The sequence below is a fragment of the Vespa velutina genome, chromosome 25, assembly GCF_912470025.1.
Source record: "Vespa velutina chromosome 25, iVesVel2.1, whole genome shotgun sequence".
NCBI lineage: Eukaryota > Metazoa > Arthropoda > Insecta > Hymenoptera > Vespidae > Vespa > Vespa velutina.
In genome coordinates, this window is record NC_062212.1 from 112,064 (window position 1) to 132,239 (window position 20,176).

Genomic DNA, 20,176 nt, shown 5'->3' on the forward strand with positions numbered 1-20,176 from the left:
GTTTCTCGAGCAGGTGAGGCTCTATACGAAATCGGTAGTAAGATCGAGGAAGAAGGAGGAAGGGAGATATTTCGAGCGAAACGAGATCGAGGGTGACGCTGCCGAAATAATAATAGCCGAGCGTGTTGTGTCCGTCACGGATGCTTTTTCGTCGGGCTCCTATACGGTTCCCCTAATTTCTTATCTGGCAGGGTAATTTGATAGATCGCCGATAGAAGCACCTTCCTATAAAACGACGAACCTTGGCCCACGAACGACGAACGGCAAGCTGGCGTTTCTACGCGTCGTCGTCGTCGTCGTCGTCGTCGACTTTGCTCTCGGACAGGTGCGTTGCTTCGAGCGAGATACACCTGACCTGTCCGCGCGATTTCAAAGCTGCCCGCAGAGTTAACGAGCAGATCGTCCCTTCTCTCCGTTCTCTCTTGTCGTCCTTCAATTAAAGAAAAATCGCCGTTTAATACTCGCCAAGCGTGGAAACTCCGTTACGATTAATCGCTCTTCGTCGAGATTAAATAATTATGACGCGTTCTTGGGGTTAATGAGCCGCCTAATCGAATTATAATACGTCTCGCGTGTACACGAAGAATTTCATTTTCTACAGCTCGCGTATGGCCGCTTAAGTATTCAGCGCGATAATTGAGTTAAAAAACTCGCTGCACTTCCTAATGCCGTTGAATTCGTCAAGTTTTTGTTCCGAGCCAAGGGGAAAGTAAGCAGACTTTTAATTCCTTTCCATTCCTTTCCTATAATCCGTCTAACAATAAGTACAAAAGGAGACCAACTCGAAGGAACACGTACTCGCCTCGCGTATTTTTCAGGCACGACTCGAGAATCCGCGAGTTGCTCCGACGGAACGTGCACCGCGGATCGTACTTTTTAAAGGAGCGTGACTTTCCGCGTTCCCACGGGACGTAGGCCCGGACTTTTGTCCCATGATCGAGGATCTTTTTTTCTCTCTCTCTCTCTCTCTCTCTCTCTCTCTCTCTCTCTCTCTCTCTCTCGTCTCGTCTCGTCCGGACGTTCGTTCGTTCGCGCACGCACTCGTGACGGACGAACGGACGAACGGACGAACGGACGAACGGACGAACGGACGAACGGACGAACGGACGACGGAGCACGTATACACCGGAGCTTCTACGCGTACGGTACAGTCCGGCAGCACACCAGTTTTCCTTTTTTTCGCGATTGCTGGCGAAATCGTTTCTCTCGATAAAACGCATTAAACGGATTTTGCGATATTTCTCGGAAGAGTGAACAAACTTTTTAAATAATAAAAAGCAGCCATTTGAGACGATTAGAAACGATGGGAAAATGTTTCCTTAGAAAAGGTACCCATCCTTCGTTGGTATCACGGACTGTACGTACGTGATAATACGCACACAAACTCAGGACCGAGCCACCGGCTACGTGATACACGTTTCTACGTGGGTGCTGGACGTTTTACGACTTTCGGTGGACTTGGAAAAAGCGAGTCTGTGCTTGACGTCTTTCACAACTTTATGCCTCTTATTTTTTCCTTTTTTTCCTCCTTGTCATTTCGTCGCGACAGATCGGATCTCTTCTTTCAGTCTCTCTTCTTTCTTTCCCTCTTATCGCCTTATCTCATGTCTTATGTCTTATGTTCGATTTAACATTGTGGTTTAGTTCGAGAAAGAAAACTAGATCAAAGGATTTTTCTTCTTTGACGTGTCGCCGCTTAAGATAGAGACTAAGAGACTTTCCTTTTACTCCCTCGAATTTATTAATCACGCAGAATTAATTAATTAAGAGAGCAAGAAAGAACTCGAAGGAGGATCGTCTATTTACGGTAATATTCTTGGTAAAGATTTTTTGTACGGTTTAGGGAATAGTTGAGTTGAACTTAGAGGAAAAGAATTTCTTGTCCATCTCGAAGAACACGTTCCTTCGGGATACGAGCGGTGTTAGCTTTTGTCGTTATACTTTTTTTTTTGCCTCGTCACGGCACTTTTGGGGTCTCGTCTCTTCCGCTCGTTAGTCGGCGAGTCGGAGCTTATGCTAATTTTAAGTAGTCGCCTCTCCCCTCCCAGTCGATTCCTTCCTAAAGCTATTAGGCGATCATCTCGGATTATCCCGCGATTCCGAGTTTACTCGGAGACTCGACTTTTCTAAGTTTTCTTCTTTCTTGCTCGGGCAAACGTCGCGAGAAGGAGGCTTATATTATTCGACGAGTGGAGGAAGAAAAAAGGAATCGGCTTTCGTAGACGCTAGACGGAAATTTTTCCGACGGAACGAATCGGAACGAATCGAAACGAATCGAAACGGGCCGCGTTCTCCATTAACTCGATCGTTCAAGGCCGTGGACATAAAACAACTACGTTATAATATTACGAGCGTCCAGACGTTTCCGTTTCTCGGAAAGTAGTAGTCGCTTAACGAGTCCATACACGAAAAACGATGGTTTATGCATCGGATCCAATTATCGCCGGGTCGGTTATCAGATTCCCCCATCCCACTCCCCTCCCTCCCTCCCCCCCCCGCCCCCTGCCCCTTTCGAAGGAGTAATTTCACGTTACGCGGACTAAAATGTTACTCCTATCTCGTTATTATTACGCTATCTCGTCTCATTATTCTATTAAGAAATGATTTTTCCGTGAGCAAGCTTCGCTACCGAGTAACAGTACACTCTCGGGGTCGTTACTTCATTACGACTTTTCTTCCCCTTTATTATCGAGAAAACGCGCGCGACCTGCTCGCGCGCCGAGAGTTCCAACAATTAGATTCCCAAGAAATTACGATCGCCTTCTCTCCACATTGTTTCGTTCGTTGCCGTCGTATCAAAGAGTTAGTTTCGTGCGTAACGCCTCGCGCTCGGAAAAGCAGAGATACCGGTACTACGCGTTCGATAATGACGACGCTGATAATAATCAGTAATGATAAGTAATGCGATAACTCTCATGGGTGGAAAGAAGAAAAGCCATTTTCCATGGCAAATAATGTCGAAGTGGTGTTATCCTCCCCCATCCCTATGGGTATTCTTTTACCTTTTTATGATGCGACGTCGAACGTATGACTTTACCTTTGATTTATACTTCCGACAGGCGTAACGAACTCGCGAAAAGAGAATCGATAATAACGCTCGGCTCTAAGATAATATTATCGTATCGATCTTCTATACTGTTCTTTCGTCGGTATGCCCAATAGTAATCTCCCGAGAGAGAGAGAGAGAGAGAGAGAAAGGTAGAAAGAGAAAGATCTATCGCGTTTTCTTATATCCCAGCCTAATCAATATCCCAGGAACCGAAGCAAAAAATTCTTGCAAGATTTTTACTCGACGGGTTTCTACATACTTTTCCAAAAGGATCTCGGAGAGCATGAATCAAAGTTCGCCCCGTCGCTCTCGCGATATTTATTGCTCCGTTCCGATTTAGTCGCCTACCAAGGCGCAGAAAGAGAGAGAGAGAGAGAGAGGGAGAGATTTATACGCGTCGCGTATTGTTGGATTTTCTTATGAAAATGGTGAAACAGGACACAGCGTATTTCGGAGATCAGACGGAAAAAGAGAGAGGAGAGCGCAAGAAGGGAGATGAAACACGCGCGTTGCCGCGACTCGAAATTTATTCGTCGGACCCTTTCTTTCTCTTTTTAACCGAAAGAACCAACCTCCGTCCTAGATGTCCACGCAGATAAGGCGCGCGTGCAAGACAGCCGGAGGACAGAGAGAGAGAGAGAGAGAGAGAGAGAGAGAGAGAGAGAACCGGAAACGCCGCAGTTTCGTCGACTTTCAATGAAATCCATTGCTCGCTCTTAGACGAGAGATGCTAGGAGAGAATATATTTTTCGAAGAAAATGAAAGGAAACAGACAGAGAGAGAGAGAGAGGGAGAGAGAGAGAGAGAGGAGGAACGAACGCGAGGATAGGAAGGGACAGAGAGAGAGAGAGAGAGCGGGTTCTGGTGGCGCGACGGGCCCAACAGAAACCGTGAATGGAAAGGGCGATGTTAGAAATTCGTCGTCGAGCCGGCCGTCGCTCGTCCAGCGTTCTTCGTGCTTGACGTACGTCGTTCGAAGAAGAGACCTCGTCCCCTCCCTTCGTTCGTCGGGAGAGTACACTCGCGGAATACCTAACAACTTTCGTAGACCGGGCAGACGGCCGAAAAGTTCTGCTTGAGACAAAGCAAAGAGGAGGAAGAAGAGGGGGTGGTGCTGCTGACGGTGATGGTGCCGATGCCGGTGCTGGTGGGCGGCCGCGACGTGCGCTGCCCGTTTTTTGCGCTTAAACTCCCCTCGTCTCGCCTTTTATTTGGGCCAGACAGGAATTCGGCTAAATGCATTGATTAAACTCCTGACATCGTTCGGACGGCCCGGTGGCCACCGTGTCTCCGCGGACGAGTTCGATCTTTTTTTGCGATTCTCTCTCTTCGAATCCCTTATTTTACGTTCGACGTGTTCTCCGACGGATTTAACAACGAGCCGAGCGAAAGAAGAGAGAGAGAGAGAGAGAGAGAGAGAGAGAGGGCGAGAGAGAGACAGAGAGGAAGAGAGAAAGAGAAAGAAAGTATATATGTACGAGACTTCTTGCGAGGGAAGAAACTCGCTCGGAGAGTAGACGCGACGTTGTACGAACGGGCCCGCGACAAGGTTCTAACGACTCGTCCTACCTCGTTAACGTCCGATATCATCGAACCCTCCAACGATAACGGAGCTCCTTCTTTTCCGATAAATATCCACCTTTGCGAACGAATCGGCTTTCCGATTATGAGGGTAGATAATATCCATCGAAGATCGACCGGTTATAATCGATTACTAATTACTCACCCATATCTTATTTGAAACATGCTAAGGTACTGTGATATTCTTGTAAAACAAGACGAGGGAGAAGCAATTCCTATATCGATAATGTTTCAAATTACGAGGTGAAACAGTACTCATGTAGAAAAAGAAAAAGAGAAAGAGGGAATATTTCGATACTCATTGAGACGTTCCCTCATCCGGAATACCATCGAGCGATACATATCATTCAAAAGGCCTCGTTTCGAGTCTCGCTCTTATACTATTTCTCTCTCTCTCTCTCTCTCTCTCTCGCTCTAGCAGAAACGAATGCATCTCTTCGCAGCTCGTTCGGCAAGCAAAGCACGAGGCAAGTTTGGCATGCATCGCTCGCTCCTCGGAGCAGCCAAGAGCCATCTATGGAATTACCCCGATGATTAATGGTGCGGCTGGCTCGAGGCACCCTTTTCTTCCACCTCCATCCCTTTCTCGTCTCTCTCTCTCTCTCTCTCTCTCTCTCTCTCGGTTGCTTTTCGTATGGTCCCGTAAAACGGACGCCTACGTCTCGGTCTCCTCGGCCTACGTCTCCTCTTCGACCATCGCCTTTGGGCCCATCACCGATCTCTTTCCAATTGTTCTTTCGCCGTCGCGCAAAAACGCTCGCTTTAAACCCGTCCTGTCGAGCAGCAGGATTCTCTCTCTCTCTCTCGCAAGATCCTCTTTTTCGGCCTATATCCTTCGATTTCTTAGGATTCTAGCAAATACTAGAAAACGAGACGACCGAAAGTCGTTCGATAGGCGAGAGCCGAACGGATTTCGGATCGCATGTCGACGGACAGTAAAAGAGAGGCAAGTCGAATAACCGAGGACGGGTGCATCTTCTCCCTTCTCCTTATTCCTCTCCTTCTTCTTCTTTTTCTTCTTACCAGCATGAAATAGCAGTGATTCCGCGGAAATGTGCAATATCTTTCGTGATCGGGTATTATTACGTCGTGATTAGGGGTCAGGATCTAGGCTAGAAACGTCTAACGTTCCCCTCCCCCGTCAACGGACAAAGGTTCGCGAACGTAAGGGCGTCCTCGTCCTTCTCTCGTCACGCGCCGTCATGCGATTCGTGACGAGCGCGAATCGCCGTCGTGGGAAACGACGTGCTTTCTATTATGGCTCCTCTCGATTATTCGCCGCGCCGCCGTGATCAACGACCTATGCCGCAATGCCGTTCCTTTTAATATTTTCTACCGTTTTACGTGAGAGATAGTTATCCGAGAGCAGAGTAAAATAATAGGAATAGAATGATCTCTCGAGTATTAAAAGATCGCTAGATCGAGCTCGATTCTTCTTCCTTCCTATTTGACAAAATATTCGTCATACGTTTACGTTGGACTTGGCGGATCGACGATAAAACGCATCACGACGGATAGAGTTTCGTAACTCGCCGGTATTATTCGAACGATTTTCCCCTCGAGCCGGAGGTAATAACGAGAACGATCGTGCCAATTGAATAGTGATTTGCCACGTTCTTTCAAAGGTATGACAAAGGTATTTAACGATAAAACGAACGAAGAGAGAAAGAAAGCGGGACTGTCGACGTAATTTCGAGATTCTAAAGTTGAAAGGAAGTTGGTCGTCATCGTCGAGGAACTAACGACGATCGACAAGCGACACTTTTGGAGTCGAACATAAAAGAAAGAACCAGAGAGAGAGAGAGAGAGAGAGCGCAATGAGGCGAAGGAAGAGGGGCCCGCATTGCGGAACGATGCGCAACGACTGCACCTGACACGTCATTTGCGAGGAACGTGCATCGACGAAGACCCGATAGCTGATCATTATTCCGCGTGTGCGAGTACATACGAGCGCGCGCGCGATCCTCTTGGTGTGGCTGCTAAGTCGAGGTCTCAACGACCATGCCATTCGTTTCCACGCGTCGCCGATCGCGAGCCGTCGATCTTACGACGGCGATGACGACGACGACGACGACGACGACGACGACGACGACGACGACGTCAAACGACTACTTTCGACGAGGAAGATTCCATCGATGTTATCTCATCTTCCTCCTTTGCCAATTCATCGCCGCGAAACTTTAACAACGGTCGATCGCTTAACGATCGATTTCAAAACTTTCCAACCAACCGATAATTTCTTCCTCCTATGAAATCGTCCGTCTAATTTTATTACGGCGGGCTTTAAAATGATGGAAGATCTCTCAGGGATAAATCCAGGATGTTCTCCCGGGTAGCTGTTCCCTCATTCCCCCGAGGTAGGGTCGAGTTTAATAAAAGATGCCGGTGTATGCGTTCGCGATAGAATGTCGCACGGTGTCGCTCGTTTTTCTTTCTTTCTTTCTTTGCCATTTTCTTTTTTTTCTTTTTTTTTTTTTTTTTTTTTTTATTCATTCTTTTTTCTTTTTGCGCCCTTTTTCGCCTCTCCGCAGGAGGTAAAGGGAAAGTGTCGGGAAATCTACGCGCGATATCAGTTCTCGACGAGCTCTCCGCCAAGAATCCCGATTTTACGAGTAAGATTTCGTGAACGATAAAGAGGAACGAGAAGGCCGGCTGCGATTCGGCGAGTCGCGGAAGTCATTTGCCAAGTAAGATGGCTAATTGGCTCGCGAAACGGCGATGAGCCGAGATAATAAACCGACGGCCTTCCTCTTGCGCAAAAGCCCGTCGTCGGCGAGAAGCTATCACGGCGGACCTTGCGTATGCGCGATCTGCTCTTGCATATTCGCGACAGAGTATCCTTTTTCTCCATCTCTCCTCTTTCGACTTTCCCTTTCAAAGTAACTTTGCCAACTTGGAAAATGATTGCTATCCTCGCTCGTTAAAAATTTCCATTTCCGTGCGGCTCAAAGTGTACTCTTAAAGTCGATATTGAGATTATATGATAGTTGATAATTTCCTTTGCATTACTAGAAGACCCGAAGGAGATGGAGGAAGAAGAAGAAGAAGAAGAAGAAGAAGAAGAGGAAGTAGACGTAGGATAGGAATGATTCTAATAAAGCAGTCGAATATCCAACAAGCGGTCGTTTCAATTAAATGGCCCCATGGGTGCCAGTGGCGTGCAGCACCCTACGACCGGGACGTGATTAAAAGTGACGTTGAACCGTAGCTACCGAAGCCACGGGGGGCTGATTGTCGGGGGGTTGCGCGTAGCTTTTTCCTTCTCCCACGTGTTTAGGCTAATTTTCTCATGTCGAGGCTCTTCTCTTGGAGAAGGTGAAAGGAGAGGTTCAGCGCGTTCACGCTCGATTTATTCTCGAGAACAGCGAGAAACGACGAAAGACGAAAGACGATCGGAACAAAGTACAAAGGACGGAGAGAGGCGTTCGTCGATAAAGAACGTTGTTTGGTCAGCCTGAATATGTGTAGGTGCACGTGCGCGCGCGTCGAGAGAGAGAGAGAGAGAGAGAGAGAGAGAGAGAGAGAGCGCACTGATATCCGCTTATCTGGTACGTAACTCGTGTACGTAACGGTATCGCGTACTTTTAAATCAGTCGCACGAGGGTGAAAATACTGCGTCGTCGGTGTTAAACGAGCACCATTCTTCCTCTGAAAGTTAATTCACGCTCTTTTAAAAATCCATATATTTTTCTTTGGTATAAAACGGACGATTAGACGATCTAGTTTTCTCGTAAGGAAAAAGACATCGAACGCAACTGGGGAATGTTTTACCGTAGAGAATTATGGCGCGATACGTTTAAACGTGCGTCGCGAGTCATGTAATATATTTTTTATCGAGGCACGCACGCGGCCTTTTTTCGTTATCGCGCCTTATGTCGTACCGCTCCGACCTAAATGCATTCGCAATTTTTCTTCTTCCTTCTTTCCTGTTACGGCGAAGAAGAAGGAGGAGGGTTAAGGAAAGTCCGGCTGCGTTACGATTCGACGATACGCACTTAAAAACGGACGAGGTATGCCGATAAAGACGACATTTGTCAAGTCGCACGACCAAGGCAGATTTTATTCATTTAGCGCACGCTCTATCGCCCGCATTAATTTGGATTTTATTTTTTAATAACAATCATTAATTGCAAGCTGCGTGCGAGCTGCATTTACGAGAAGCGACTATCTCGGGGTAACATCGAAAGAAACGTCACTCGTTCGATTGTCGTAATTAAATGCCGCTAATAAATTTGTATTCGTAGAATGTATAAACTATATATGAAATTACCGCAATGCGTAAGTCGCGTTTACGTGGCACGTGGTAATATCTCCATGTATGAATTAAATATACAACTTAAAGCGTACCTAATAGTAATATATATGTAGATCGCGAAGCGATGCCTTCTTTAATTCCCTCAAGCGGTATCTGCCGTTTAAAGAAGAACCTCTTAATCTCGAAATTGGTCGCATGGTTTCTCGTTGGCCATCGCGATGAGAGGTGAAGTAATAATCAGAATTCGTGCGAGGCCAATGCGTATTGCGTGTGACGACGAATCGGTGCTCGATGCGTGCGTGGGCGTCCCTTTTCGTCCTTTCCCTTTCTCCTCCCCCTCTCTCTCTCTCTCTCTCTCTCTCTCTCACTTGGCGTCTCCTTGACAAGCGGGTGTTTAATTGGCGTTGAAACCACTGGTGTGACGGGAACATCGTGCCGTGGCGTCGCCCGAATGCCTGAATCCTTTGCAGTCGAAGCGAGCAAGCAAGTCTAGAGAATCCGCCATCGCTGCTCCGCTGCTGGGGAACCTGGTAATTACCTACTCGTGGCACGCAACTACACTTATACTCCTCCTCGTCGTCGTCGTCGTCGTCGTCGTCGTCGTCGTCATCGGCATTGCTCTCTCTCTCTCTCTCTCTCCCTCCCTCCCTCCCCCTTTCTTCCATTTTCCTCTTTGCCACGCTCGAGAACGCGATGCGTAAGAGTATCCCTTCGTTAAGACCCGAGGGAAAGTTAGCCTTTGATAAAAATGCGCCCGCGACTCATTAAAGAAAAGGCAAGAAGCGTGGATACGGGAAAAGCTCGATTATGACATTAAGCGAGGTGCAAACGATTGCACGCTGTCGTGTTTACCTCTTGTTATTATTTACCAGAAGACGGTCTTAATTGAGCGACTACCAATGATCCGGCTCCGTGCATTCTCCTCGGTCGGAAACTTTGCCGTGCGCTACGCGGATAGATGGTATGCGCGCTCGCCATGCATAATACGAGAGTTGTATGTGTACACCTAATTATTCCTGACGACGCATTATCATAAATCTTATTGCCAGCACTGGTGTACGCGCGCGCGCGCGCTCCACTCTCTCTCTCTCTCTCTCTCTCTATCTCTTAGTTTAACGTACAGACAGACAGCTGCTCGAGCCCGACTAGACGTAGGAAAAAGAGAAAGAAGCTGAAGACTCCGACAGCCGCTTGCTTACCGCTTGCGTCAATCTATTAGGGCCCGCGATACGCCTTTGAGATTATCGTATTTCGTACCTATACGGTGGTATGCCAGGTAAAATAGAAGCAAGCGATTTTCTCTTGCGCGGACTATCGCAATGACTTATCGGAGAGACTTCCACGATCGTTCGACGCCTCTTGCTAACCAAAAGAAAATGTTAGAGCCTTTTCGATTCTTTTCTCTTCTTCTTCTTTCCTTTTCCTTTCCCCCCTTTTAGCTCGTTCGAACGTTATCATCTACGCACTCGTAAAACTCACTTTTACATCCGAGCGAATGGATTTATAGCGTTTGCTTACGTAGTAGCAGTTCTTCGTTGGAGAAAATCTAACCGATTACTTTTACTTTCTATCTGGAAATATAACAAATGATTGCGTGCTTTATTAAAGATTTTCTTGATACTATTTTATAGATCTATTTCGAAGATTTATAATATCGCAATTATGAAAATGCGCGTCGTTTTCATCGGAATTTCTCTGATTCGATTCCGGCCAGTATTTACAACGTTAAATGAAAATGAAATCGCTCTTTAATAACCGATAAATATTAAAATCGATGGAAAGACGTATTGTTTCAAGTTAAATATATTAAAGGCCAAAGTGTTTAATTATTTAAATGTCTCGTATTTATCGAGATCCATTTAATATTTGCAGTTTGCAGGGCTTGTACCGACGTAAACGTATCCGTGAGTACGTTCTCGGTCGTATCAACCAATTGATTGGACGAACGACGTTTAGAGGGTAAAAACATTTGTTCGTACGTTTAATCGGTCCAACCAAAAAAAAAAAAAAAAAGAAAAAGGCATCGCCTTCGGGAAGAGCGGTAATTAAATACGGGTCACTCGTGCTTCTAATGCCGCGAGGCAACCCTATTATGATCTCATTAATCATAATCAGCGGATCGTCGATGTGATGCATTCAATTAATAGATTCATTGCGTATCGCGTGCAAATTAATATATGATAATTCACTAGATTCCGCCTGTAGCTAGAATTGAATCAATCAACGAGGTAGACGATGATATGTATTTGACGGATCATCCGAAAGAAAAAAAAGGAGACAGATATATCACGTAGAGCGCAGTTATATTCGGCTATACTGAATTTATCGAGCTAATCTACATGAACGCTGCCGTATCGCTATCACTTGATGGACCGATCTTCATTTCTTTTCTTCTCATTGACGACGCATCAGTTTCCCCTCGGTATGGAGCGAAACGAAAAGATTACGATCGGCTGATAAAAATGTCGTCGACTCTTGGAAAAACGCAATGATTCGTAAGATACAAGGAGATACACGAGTACCCTTTTCGGTAATCCGGACCGAGATATCTCCTAGCTATCTCTTCGTAAAGCCTATTAATTAGCTTTGCTTACGGGGATGTCGCGTAAAGAAAAGCGGAGAGAGAGAGAGAGAGAGAGAGAGAGAGAGAGAGAGGAAAAGGGCAGTATAGGAGACCGTCGGTGGCGGCAGCGGTAGCGACGGTACGGGGGTAAAAGGCACTTAGAGTAAGAGTGTATAAAGCAGGCGCACCCTCTGCTGTTAGAGAACGAACGAACGAACGAACGAACGAACGAACGAACGAACGAACGAACGAACGAACGAACAACAGACGGGTGGTCGCTGCCAGGGAGAGTGGGGAATATTTAAAAAGTAATATCAATTACATTTGCATATTCGCCCACCCATCCACGAGCCGCCCCTTTCCTCTTTCTCTCTTTATCTCTGTCTCTGGGACCATCCCTTCGTGTAGTATAGGGGTTGCCAGTTTTACCAACGCATTCTATAGTTTAGTTATACCGTTAGAAAAGTACCTGCACGACGAAAAACTCGAAAGGCCTACGAATGGCCGACAAGACGAGAAAAGTGCATTCTGTTTTTTCCTTAATGATTTTCACTTTCGAGACAAGAATATTCTTCCTTTACATTTGTACTTTGTAAAAGATAATGATCAGGAATGAAACGAATCGCGAGTAGATTATCGCCTGAATCGAGGCAAACTTATAATATCTTGCGACTTATCGGTGTGTATATAACAAATGTGCGAAATCTCTCGTATTTTTATGCTAACGGGGAATATTAAAGAGGGAAGGAGAGAAGGAGAAAGACAAGACGGGAAGAGTAGGAGGGCAAAGGACGCTTCGTCGTCGCCAGTAAGGAGATTTTACGTAGATGGGAAAGTCGCGGGAAAGAACGAAAGGGACGACGAGATGCACTTTTGCGTGAATTTACGTAAAGGCAGTGCCGCACCGCAATACGATAATGCGATAACGCCGTTTCCTTCTCTCTCTCTCTCTCTCTCCTTCTCTCTCCTTCTTCCGTCCAAAGGGATTTCGCCATTGTCCTCGAGCCGATTGTTACTTTGCCGAGGCGTTAACATAACAATGCGCAAACACGGCACGTCCCTCTCTTCCTTTCGCGAGAGTTTCGCCCCGTATTTTTCTTCCCTCTCGTTAAAACAATTTTTCATCTTCGGAAAAAGCCTAGCAAGATAAGGACGAGGAGGAGGAGAAGGAGGAGGAGAAAACCTTGGAGCGGGCAAAGCACGCTCGTTCCATTATGGTTTATTCGCTCGCTCGAAAAATGTGGCCTTTCTATCTTTATTTAGTAGAAATCGAGTAGGAGAATCTAACGAGCAACGCGTCGTAGACTCGATCGTGGTAACGAGTCGCAATCATTTTTTTCCAGTCGGAATCCGTCGGCTTCGTCGTTTATCTTCGAGAGGAGCAGGAAAAATGACGATACGCGCGGGGATCTTAGATGGAAAGGAAGAGGGAGGAGACGAGGGAGTTTGCCGGAACGACGAGAAGTCAGGGCACTCAGCGTGGCTAATTGCTCGAATCATTAAGAAAAAACATGAAATCTAAGCCAGGGCTTCTCGCGAAGGCGCGCGCGCGCGCGTGTACTCGCTCGCTCGCTCGCTCGTTCGCTCGCGCTCGCCCGAGCACAGTGGGAAGGCACAAAGTCGAGATAACGATCGTTCCAACGAACGCAAGTACTACGTGTATGCAGTATCTACTATAATGAAAATAATCACGTCGGTACGCTAACGACAAGCGTCTTTTATTCCGACTCGTTCGATTCGTTATCGTCGTCGATTATTGTCGTTGCGATAAACTCGAAGTTGCACTCTTCTTCCCATCTCTCTCTCTCTCTCTCTCTCTCTCTCTCATCTCCTTTGCTTTTTTCCTTCGCTTTCTATTTCTTCTTCTTCGGCGACAGTTAGAACGACGATCGGTGCAAGGCGCGATTATCGAACGAGCAGCCGGCTCGAATAACGCTCCGCCGCGGCTGCAGGCTCAGGTGTCTCTCCTCGGCTCGCGGACTCTATTGTGCGTACAGGGGTGCATACATTACTTTCGACGGCCCTCTTGCCTTCCTCCTCATGGCACCCACACCGCGATGCGGCCAGGTGCGACGACGACGTACTACGTATAACCATCCCGTGATCGTATATCGCGCGCGCGTTTCTCCGCGATTGCCGACGCAAACTCTACTACAATTTACTTTTCAAGTAATCTTGAAGAAAATTATTGTCCGACCCATCGGTTTCTTTAACCCTCTTTCGAACATTCCAACTGCGAACGGTCTCCTCGATTCCTCTATACGGGCGTAACTTTTATCATCAAATTTATGTTACCACGGGCGCAATATTTCGTTCCTTCGTCCAATTTCTATCAAGACGCCGGTTATTCGCATGCGCGTTGCGCGACAGTTTATTTGATCCACGACCGGGAAAAGAATTTTTCCTAAGATAAACGTCGCTGCGACGGCGATTACGATCGTCGTCGAAGCGACGAGCATAAACGATAAACGACGTGGCTCTCTCACGGCTGGTAAAGATACGCGTAAGTAATAGCGAAGCATCCTCCACGAAGTATCCTTTACGAAGTAGCCGCTTTATTTAGATTTTTGATTTCAATAAAAAGTTTCTCGTGTACGCGAAGGCACGCAAGATCCGCCTCTCTTCTCTTCGCCATCGACGTCATCCGGCATAGACCTTCCCCCTTCCCCTCCCCGTCCGCCTATTCGTAATCGCGTCATATCTTTCAGCGGCGCGAGTCTTGGCGAAAACAAATCTTGAAATGCGACCAGGTGCGCGTGACAAAGCATTCGTCGCGTTCTCTAAGGAACGTAAACTCGATCAGGAGAAAAGACTCTCGTAGAGAGAGAGAGAGAGAGAGGGGGGGGGGAGGGAGGTGGGTGGGGAGGGTGTGTGTGTATGCGCGAGGGGGGGGGGTGTTGTTGCGATGGAAGAAGAAGAGCGAAGAGGAGGAGGAGGAGGAGGAGCGAGGCCTAATATGGCCGCCATCCTCTGTATTCCGGTCGTAGCCGAGGAGACCAACCGGGTGCGGCTCCAAAGACAGCTTTCAATGCCAGTCATCTCTCGGAATGCGCTTCTATACTTTGTATTCTCGGTGTCGCGTTTCTTCGGTCGAGCACGAGAGAGGCCGAGAAGAGGAGGTTTGCGCGATCTCTTTGAAGGAGCGTACGGCGGCGCTACCAGAGCGGCCATTTTGGGACCCCAAGGCGCCACCTAGAATTTCCTCGTTCGCGATAGCTCCGCGACCTACCTCCGGGACGGCCACGGTCTGTTAGGGCACGACGATAAAGGAAGCGCACAGAAGGCACACTGTGGGATAAGCACACTGGCGAATAAAACACTGGCGAGAAACACCTCAGTCGTGGATGAAAGGACACTCGCGAGAATGCGGACGGCAAGGCCGGCCAGCCAGCCGGCCGGTAGTAAGGCAGGCAAGCAGGCAAGCAGGCAGGCAGGCAGGCAGGCAGACAGGCAGACAGGCAGGCAGGCAGAGGCAAGACGGCGAATCGCGACGGGGTTCCTGGCAGACAGGGAGAGGAATACGAACTAAGGGTTCTATATCCATCCGGCGAGCGACGAGGAGCCGGGCCGAGTCGAGCATAGCATAGGGAGCAGAGCAAGGAACACTGGCACCACTCCGGGTAGGGGTAGCCGACGTCCGTCCCGAGTCTTTCCTCATCTGCAAGTCGTATAACCGAGCTAATTATCAAGTTAATATGGCCATTCTGTATGGAACCTCGCGCGAGAGCGAGGGAGAAAGGGAGTGGGTGGAAGTGAGATACCCGCAAGGGGTGGCGCGCGCCGTGCGAGCGAGACGGCCCGAGGTACATTGATATTATAAGTTGCTTCAATCGCTGTATTCATTTGTAAACTAACCAGGCTAAATGTATTCACCACCGCGAGGCGGCGCACCGATAGGCGGAGCCACGGGTCCCCGGGCTACGACGGCGCCCTTCCTTCCTGCCTTCCTTCCTTCCTTCCTTCCTTCCTTCCTTCCTTCCTTCCTTGCTCTTGTCTTTCCTTCGTTCGTTCGTTCGTTCGTTCTTTCGTTCGTTCGTTCGTTCGTTCCTTCCTTCCTTCCTTCCTTCCTTCCTTAGAGTTCCTTTCTTCGTTCATTCCTTTCTATCGCGCCTTTACAGGACATTTCTCATCAGGTCTATCCACAATCTGGATCGTCTAGACCTCTATACTCGGACTCCGGTCCCTTGTGCGAGGAGGTACCGGATCGAGGGAGGATCGAAAGGACGGAACCAAAGACACGATTTTGGAGGAGACGGGAAAGCGCGACGGCGCGACCACCTGGAGCGAGCAAAAGACCTCGCGCGCGCGTACGCTTCTTCCACGCTCCGTCATTACGTTTCATATATTCAGATTTTTGCTCTGGGTGGGCGCGAACGACGGTGCATGTTATTATTCCGGTTCAACTTTACGCCCACCTTCATTCCCCCCATCGTTCCCCTTCTTTTCTTCTTCTTCTTCTTCTTCTTCTTCTTCTTCCTTTTCCTCTTTTTCCTTCTTCCACTCTCCTCCTCAATGGACCGCTACGACGACTTTGGTCGTAGTGCCTCTGACGTTCCGACGACTTCTTACGGCTTCGTTCGTCTTCGAGAGCGCGGAAATACGAATGCATAAATGCATAAGTGCTCCCACCGCTTGGCGTCGTCGCCACCACCAACCATCACCGGTACGCACACCATCTCCATAGCTCCACCACCGTCGCTCGGTTCTCCCGCCTACTTACCTCTTTGTATTCTTACCTTAGGATTTCTTTTCGGCGAAAACGATTTCGTTCTTTTCGCTCCGAACTTAGGATCGTAGGAACCCATTCCCCTCTTAAATAGTACCCAATTTGAAGAGAATATGCAACCTTCCTCTGATATGTATAGGTAGTGGGGAGGAGGCAATATGTTCTTCCCCGGGTTTTCAGCCAAACTGGCTCTTCTCGAACGACCCAGAGGGGTAAGAAATTTAGCGAGAGAACGACGAGAGTGTTACGATGTCGTCGCACGAGATTAAAAGTGAAATTAGCATAATGCGTGTACGCGCAGCACGTGCCGTCCAAAGCGTAATGTGTACGCTCTCTAATATATATATATATATATATATACGCTCTCTATATATGTCGTCCATCTTTTTGCTCGGGGAAAAGTTCTCAAAGTCGAGAGAGCCAGACGCAACTTTGAACGAGTTCCGATTGATAAAAGTCTGCTCGATCGATTCGATCCCAGGCATTTGGTGTCTGGAGTTTTTAATTGAACCGGCGCAAAGGAACTCGTTCACGTCTGATCGACAAAGGCCAGTTCGAGGGCTCCTACAAAAGAGAGTCGAGCGGCCGAGCGGTAGAGGCGCCGATGCAAATAGCGCGTTTAATAAAGTGTCGCGCGGCTGCCATTTGAATATTGTAGCATATTCACTTTTCTCATTGCGGCCGTGAAGAAGAAACGAGCTAGCTAGCTAGCTAGCTAGCTAGCTAGCGAGCGAGCGAGCGAGCGAGCAAACGAGCGAGAGAGTAAGAGGGATGGCGGAAAGAAGGAGAAGGAAGGAGGAGAAGGAGAAGGAGGAAGAGAGCTGGGTAGGGCAAAGAGATATCTGTGAGCTGTGTACGTAGACACGAAGCTTGGTTGGTAGCGCGCGGGCGCAGCACTCACGAAGGTGGCGAATCGCACCTTCGGCTTCATGCATGATTCAGTCGCAGTATCTCATTTCATCTGGTACCTCCGCTAAACTATATCTCCTAATGGTAATGCTATTCCGCGGCACATATCTCTTTATATTACGTGGGCTGGTTGTCTGACTGGCTGCTTCCACTGCTTCTTGGTTGGTATATCTCGAAGAAAGCTCTACACCACCGACTCGACCCTCCCTCGCTCGCTCCAATCCCTCTTTCGGAAAATCGTCCCTGTCTTCTTCTTTCCCTCTTTTAGCACCTTCGCGAGAGAAGAGTTCACCTTCCACTCTCTTTTACCCTCCTACTTTTGCCGTAGCGTAGCATAGTGCCCACGTGGGTACATATACGTGTGTCTCGTACGTGTACTTTGCCTCGAGAGAGCGCGGGATGCGACGAAGAGAGAAATAAAGAAAGAAATTGTTAGTTCTCGCTGTTTTAAATTACCATTTATTACGACACATAAACCCAAGCAGGTCGGAAAGTCCTAGGAGCGGCCATCTTGTCCCACCCATCGGCGGGGGCCTTTGGGGTGGAAAAAAGGGGTGCTGGCACAAGGTCTATATCATCGTACTTTGGACCGTCGTTCTTCTTCTTCTTCTTTCCCAAAATCCTCTCCCCCGAATGCTGCTCTTTTTCTCATTCGTATATACCTATGTACCGAAGCGAGAGACCCTCCGTAATGATCATTACCTCCGGTATAGTGACAAGTGAGCTCGGGGAAGTGGCGTTACGGCTGCAGGAAATGGCCACAGATAACGCTGTCACGGCCATTTTTATATTATGACGAATGGATCATCTTTCTTCCGTTAAGTTTGCCCTCCTTTAGGGCTGCCAAGCGGCAGCGCCTACGTAGGGGAGCAACGCTCCTGATAGATTTCGCGTAATTGTTCGTAGCTGCATCATATTCATCAGGGACGAGCGGATCCTGACTACCTTTTCTTTTTCATTTTATAAGACTGCCTTATAAAGGACGCAACCCCATTAAATCATCGGAAAGGAGAAGAAGTAAAAGTAGAAGAAGAAGAAGAAGAAGATGAAGAAGAGGAGGAGGAGAAGGAGGAGGAGGATACCTATCTCGGTAACATTCGATAATTTTCTGAAGATAGAAAGAGGGTGGATGGGGCGTTCGGGCGTTTCGATACCCGTATTCGGTCCATCGACGTTGAATATTTTCTCTCCCTCCCTCTCTCTCTCCCTCTCTCTCTCCCTCTCTCTCTCTCTCTCTCTCTCTCTCTCTCTCTCTCTCTGTCTCTGTCTTTTTTCGAGATCGTAAAGAATCCGAAAAATATCCACGCGGCGGTAATGCCAATGAAGAAGCGACGTTTCGGTTGGAAACGTCTCGCCCTCGAGCAGCACAGCGGGTGGTCTTTTTCGATCGGTAGTGGTCTTTTTCAGTTCACTCCACCCACCGTTTTCTCGGGCACACGCGGCAATAACGGCACGGAGGGGCAGTCTTTCATATCGTATCGGGCTAGCTCGTCTATGTGGAAATGCGATCACTTAGAACCGGACTCGAAGTATAATTCGCCGTCTCTACGTTGCTCCAGTATGCCAGCCGCTCTCTCGTCCGTGTGAGCCAACAGATCGTATATTTTTTATTATTGGCCGCTCGAGTCGGTTCCCCGGGGTGGAAAGAGGCTTGGAAGAAGGGTGGAAGGAGGTTTCGATAGCTGACCACTCGACTCGATGCGGATTCCCTCCAGCTCGTCCTTGGATGCCCAGAGCGAGAGCAAGAGACCCAGAGAGAGAGGGAGAGAGAGAGAGAGAGAGAGCTAAAGAGATAGAGGACGAGAAAAGAGAGTCTCTGAGTATTCGAGCGTGCTCGTGTGCGTACGATCTCTATGCGGGATGTTGGATCGCGTATCTCTTCGGGTTCGGGCTCCTTTTATTGAGTGTGGACGGTGGAGAAGCGATTCTCATGTTTTTACATCGAGGCAATTTTTCCATCTCGCCCCGTTACCTCCAAGAACACGGATCTTCCACGTTTCAGGCACTATCTTTTTCTATCTCTCTCTCTCTCTCTCTCTCTCTCTCTCTCTCTCTTTTCCGCTTTGGTGAATCGGCTGGACACTCCTAGACGTCGTTCGTCGCGTACGCGACTCGAAATTCGAGGGTCGCTCTAGCATCTCTTTCTCGAAGGGATCTCGAGAACGTAAGCGACGCCAGATTGCTTGCCTAAGCTCCTTAACGAGTTTCTGATCCCGTGAGAATCATGCCGCGAACGTCGAAGATCGAAGGATTCGCGGTGTTTGTTGGTGATAATAACGAGATGGATGAGACAATTTAGATGGAGAGAAAAATGAGGAAGAGAAAAGAATCGAATTTATCCAAGTTTCGTTTTTTCTTCTTTTTTTATTTTTTTTCTTTTTTCTTCTGATTCTCTTCCCTAAGAGACCAATGGTTGCAACTATCCGTTATTAAGTCGGAATCTCTCTTTGCGCGAGTGTATCTCCTGGTACTCGATATATGTGCGCGAAAGCATGAGCTTTAGGAAGGTCGGACGTTGGTCCAGAAGGTAGAGGATGCTCGCTCGATCGGAGTCGTCGCTTGGTTGGCTCGCCCCCGCGTCGGGGTGTACGCTGAGCGAGCTCGGGGATTGGTCTAGGACGGTGGATGTCCGCGCTCTCTCGCTCTCTCTCGCTCTCTCTCTCTCTCTCTCTCTCTCTCTCTTTGCTCTTCTCTTCTCTTCTCTTCTCTTCCTCGGTGGCTTCATTATACGTTGACCTAAGAAAATCAAGCACCCGCCTCTGCGCCACCACCACCGCCGATGGCGGAGAGAACGAAGGCGGCGGTCCATCGAGTTCAGAGAGAGAGAGAGAGAGAGAGAGAGAGAGAAAGGGGCTGGAGGGAAGAAGAGTGCAGCGAACAACTGAAGCAGGTGCCCCAACACAAGCTTCGTTCCTTCGACATCGACGTAGATACACCGAGGCGGAGAACCACCTTGAAGGGAGATGGAAAGAAGAGAGCGAGAGAGGGGTAACTCATCGCTTATGGATACTGATGACTCGCGCAATGAACTCAGACCGCGCTAAGGGTGGTAACGCTGCGGTAAACCCAATGCGCTCTTCCCTTCTCTTGTTT

General features: G+C 48.2%; 1 protein-coding gene and 1 long non-coding RNA gene across 8 annotated transcripts in view; one reads left to right on the forward strand and one right to left on the reverse strand.

Moving 5' to 3' along the window:
- LOC124957282 overlaps positions 1 to 18,203 on the forward strand; it is a 38,309-nt gene extending 20,106 nt beyond the window's left edge. Inside the window, exon 3 of the long non-coding RNA XR_007103482.1 lies at positions 18,051 to 18,203. This is a non-coding gene — a long non-coding RNA (uncharacterized LOC124957282). The remainder of the gene's footprint in view (positions 1 to 18,050) is intronic.
- LOC124957276 (ubiquitin carboxyl-terminal hydrolase 10) overlaps positions 1 to 20,176 on the reverse strand; it is a 105,561-nt gene that overhangs the window by 41,425 nt on the left and 43,960 nt on the right. Inside the window, exons 1-2 of one of the 7 annotated variants that reach the window (XM_047514148.1) lie at positions 15,304 to 16,160; positions 14,975 to 15,106 (exon numbers count right to left, since the gene is read on the reverse strand). The exons of 2 other annotated variants lie outside the window; for them this stretch is intronic. The gene's annotated coding sequence lies outside the window, so the exon portion shown is untranslated. 4 more of the 7 variants (XM_047514152.1, XM_047514156.1, XM_047514151.1 and 1 more) reach the window with 4 other exon arrangements.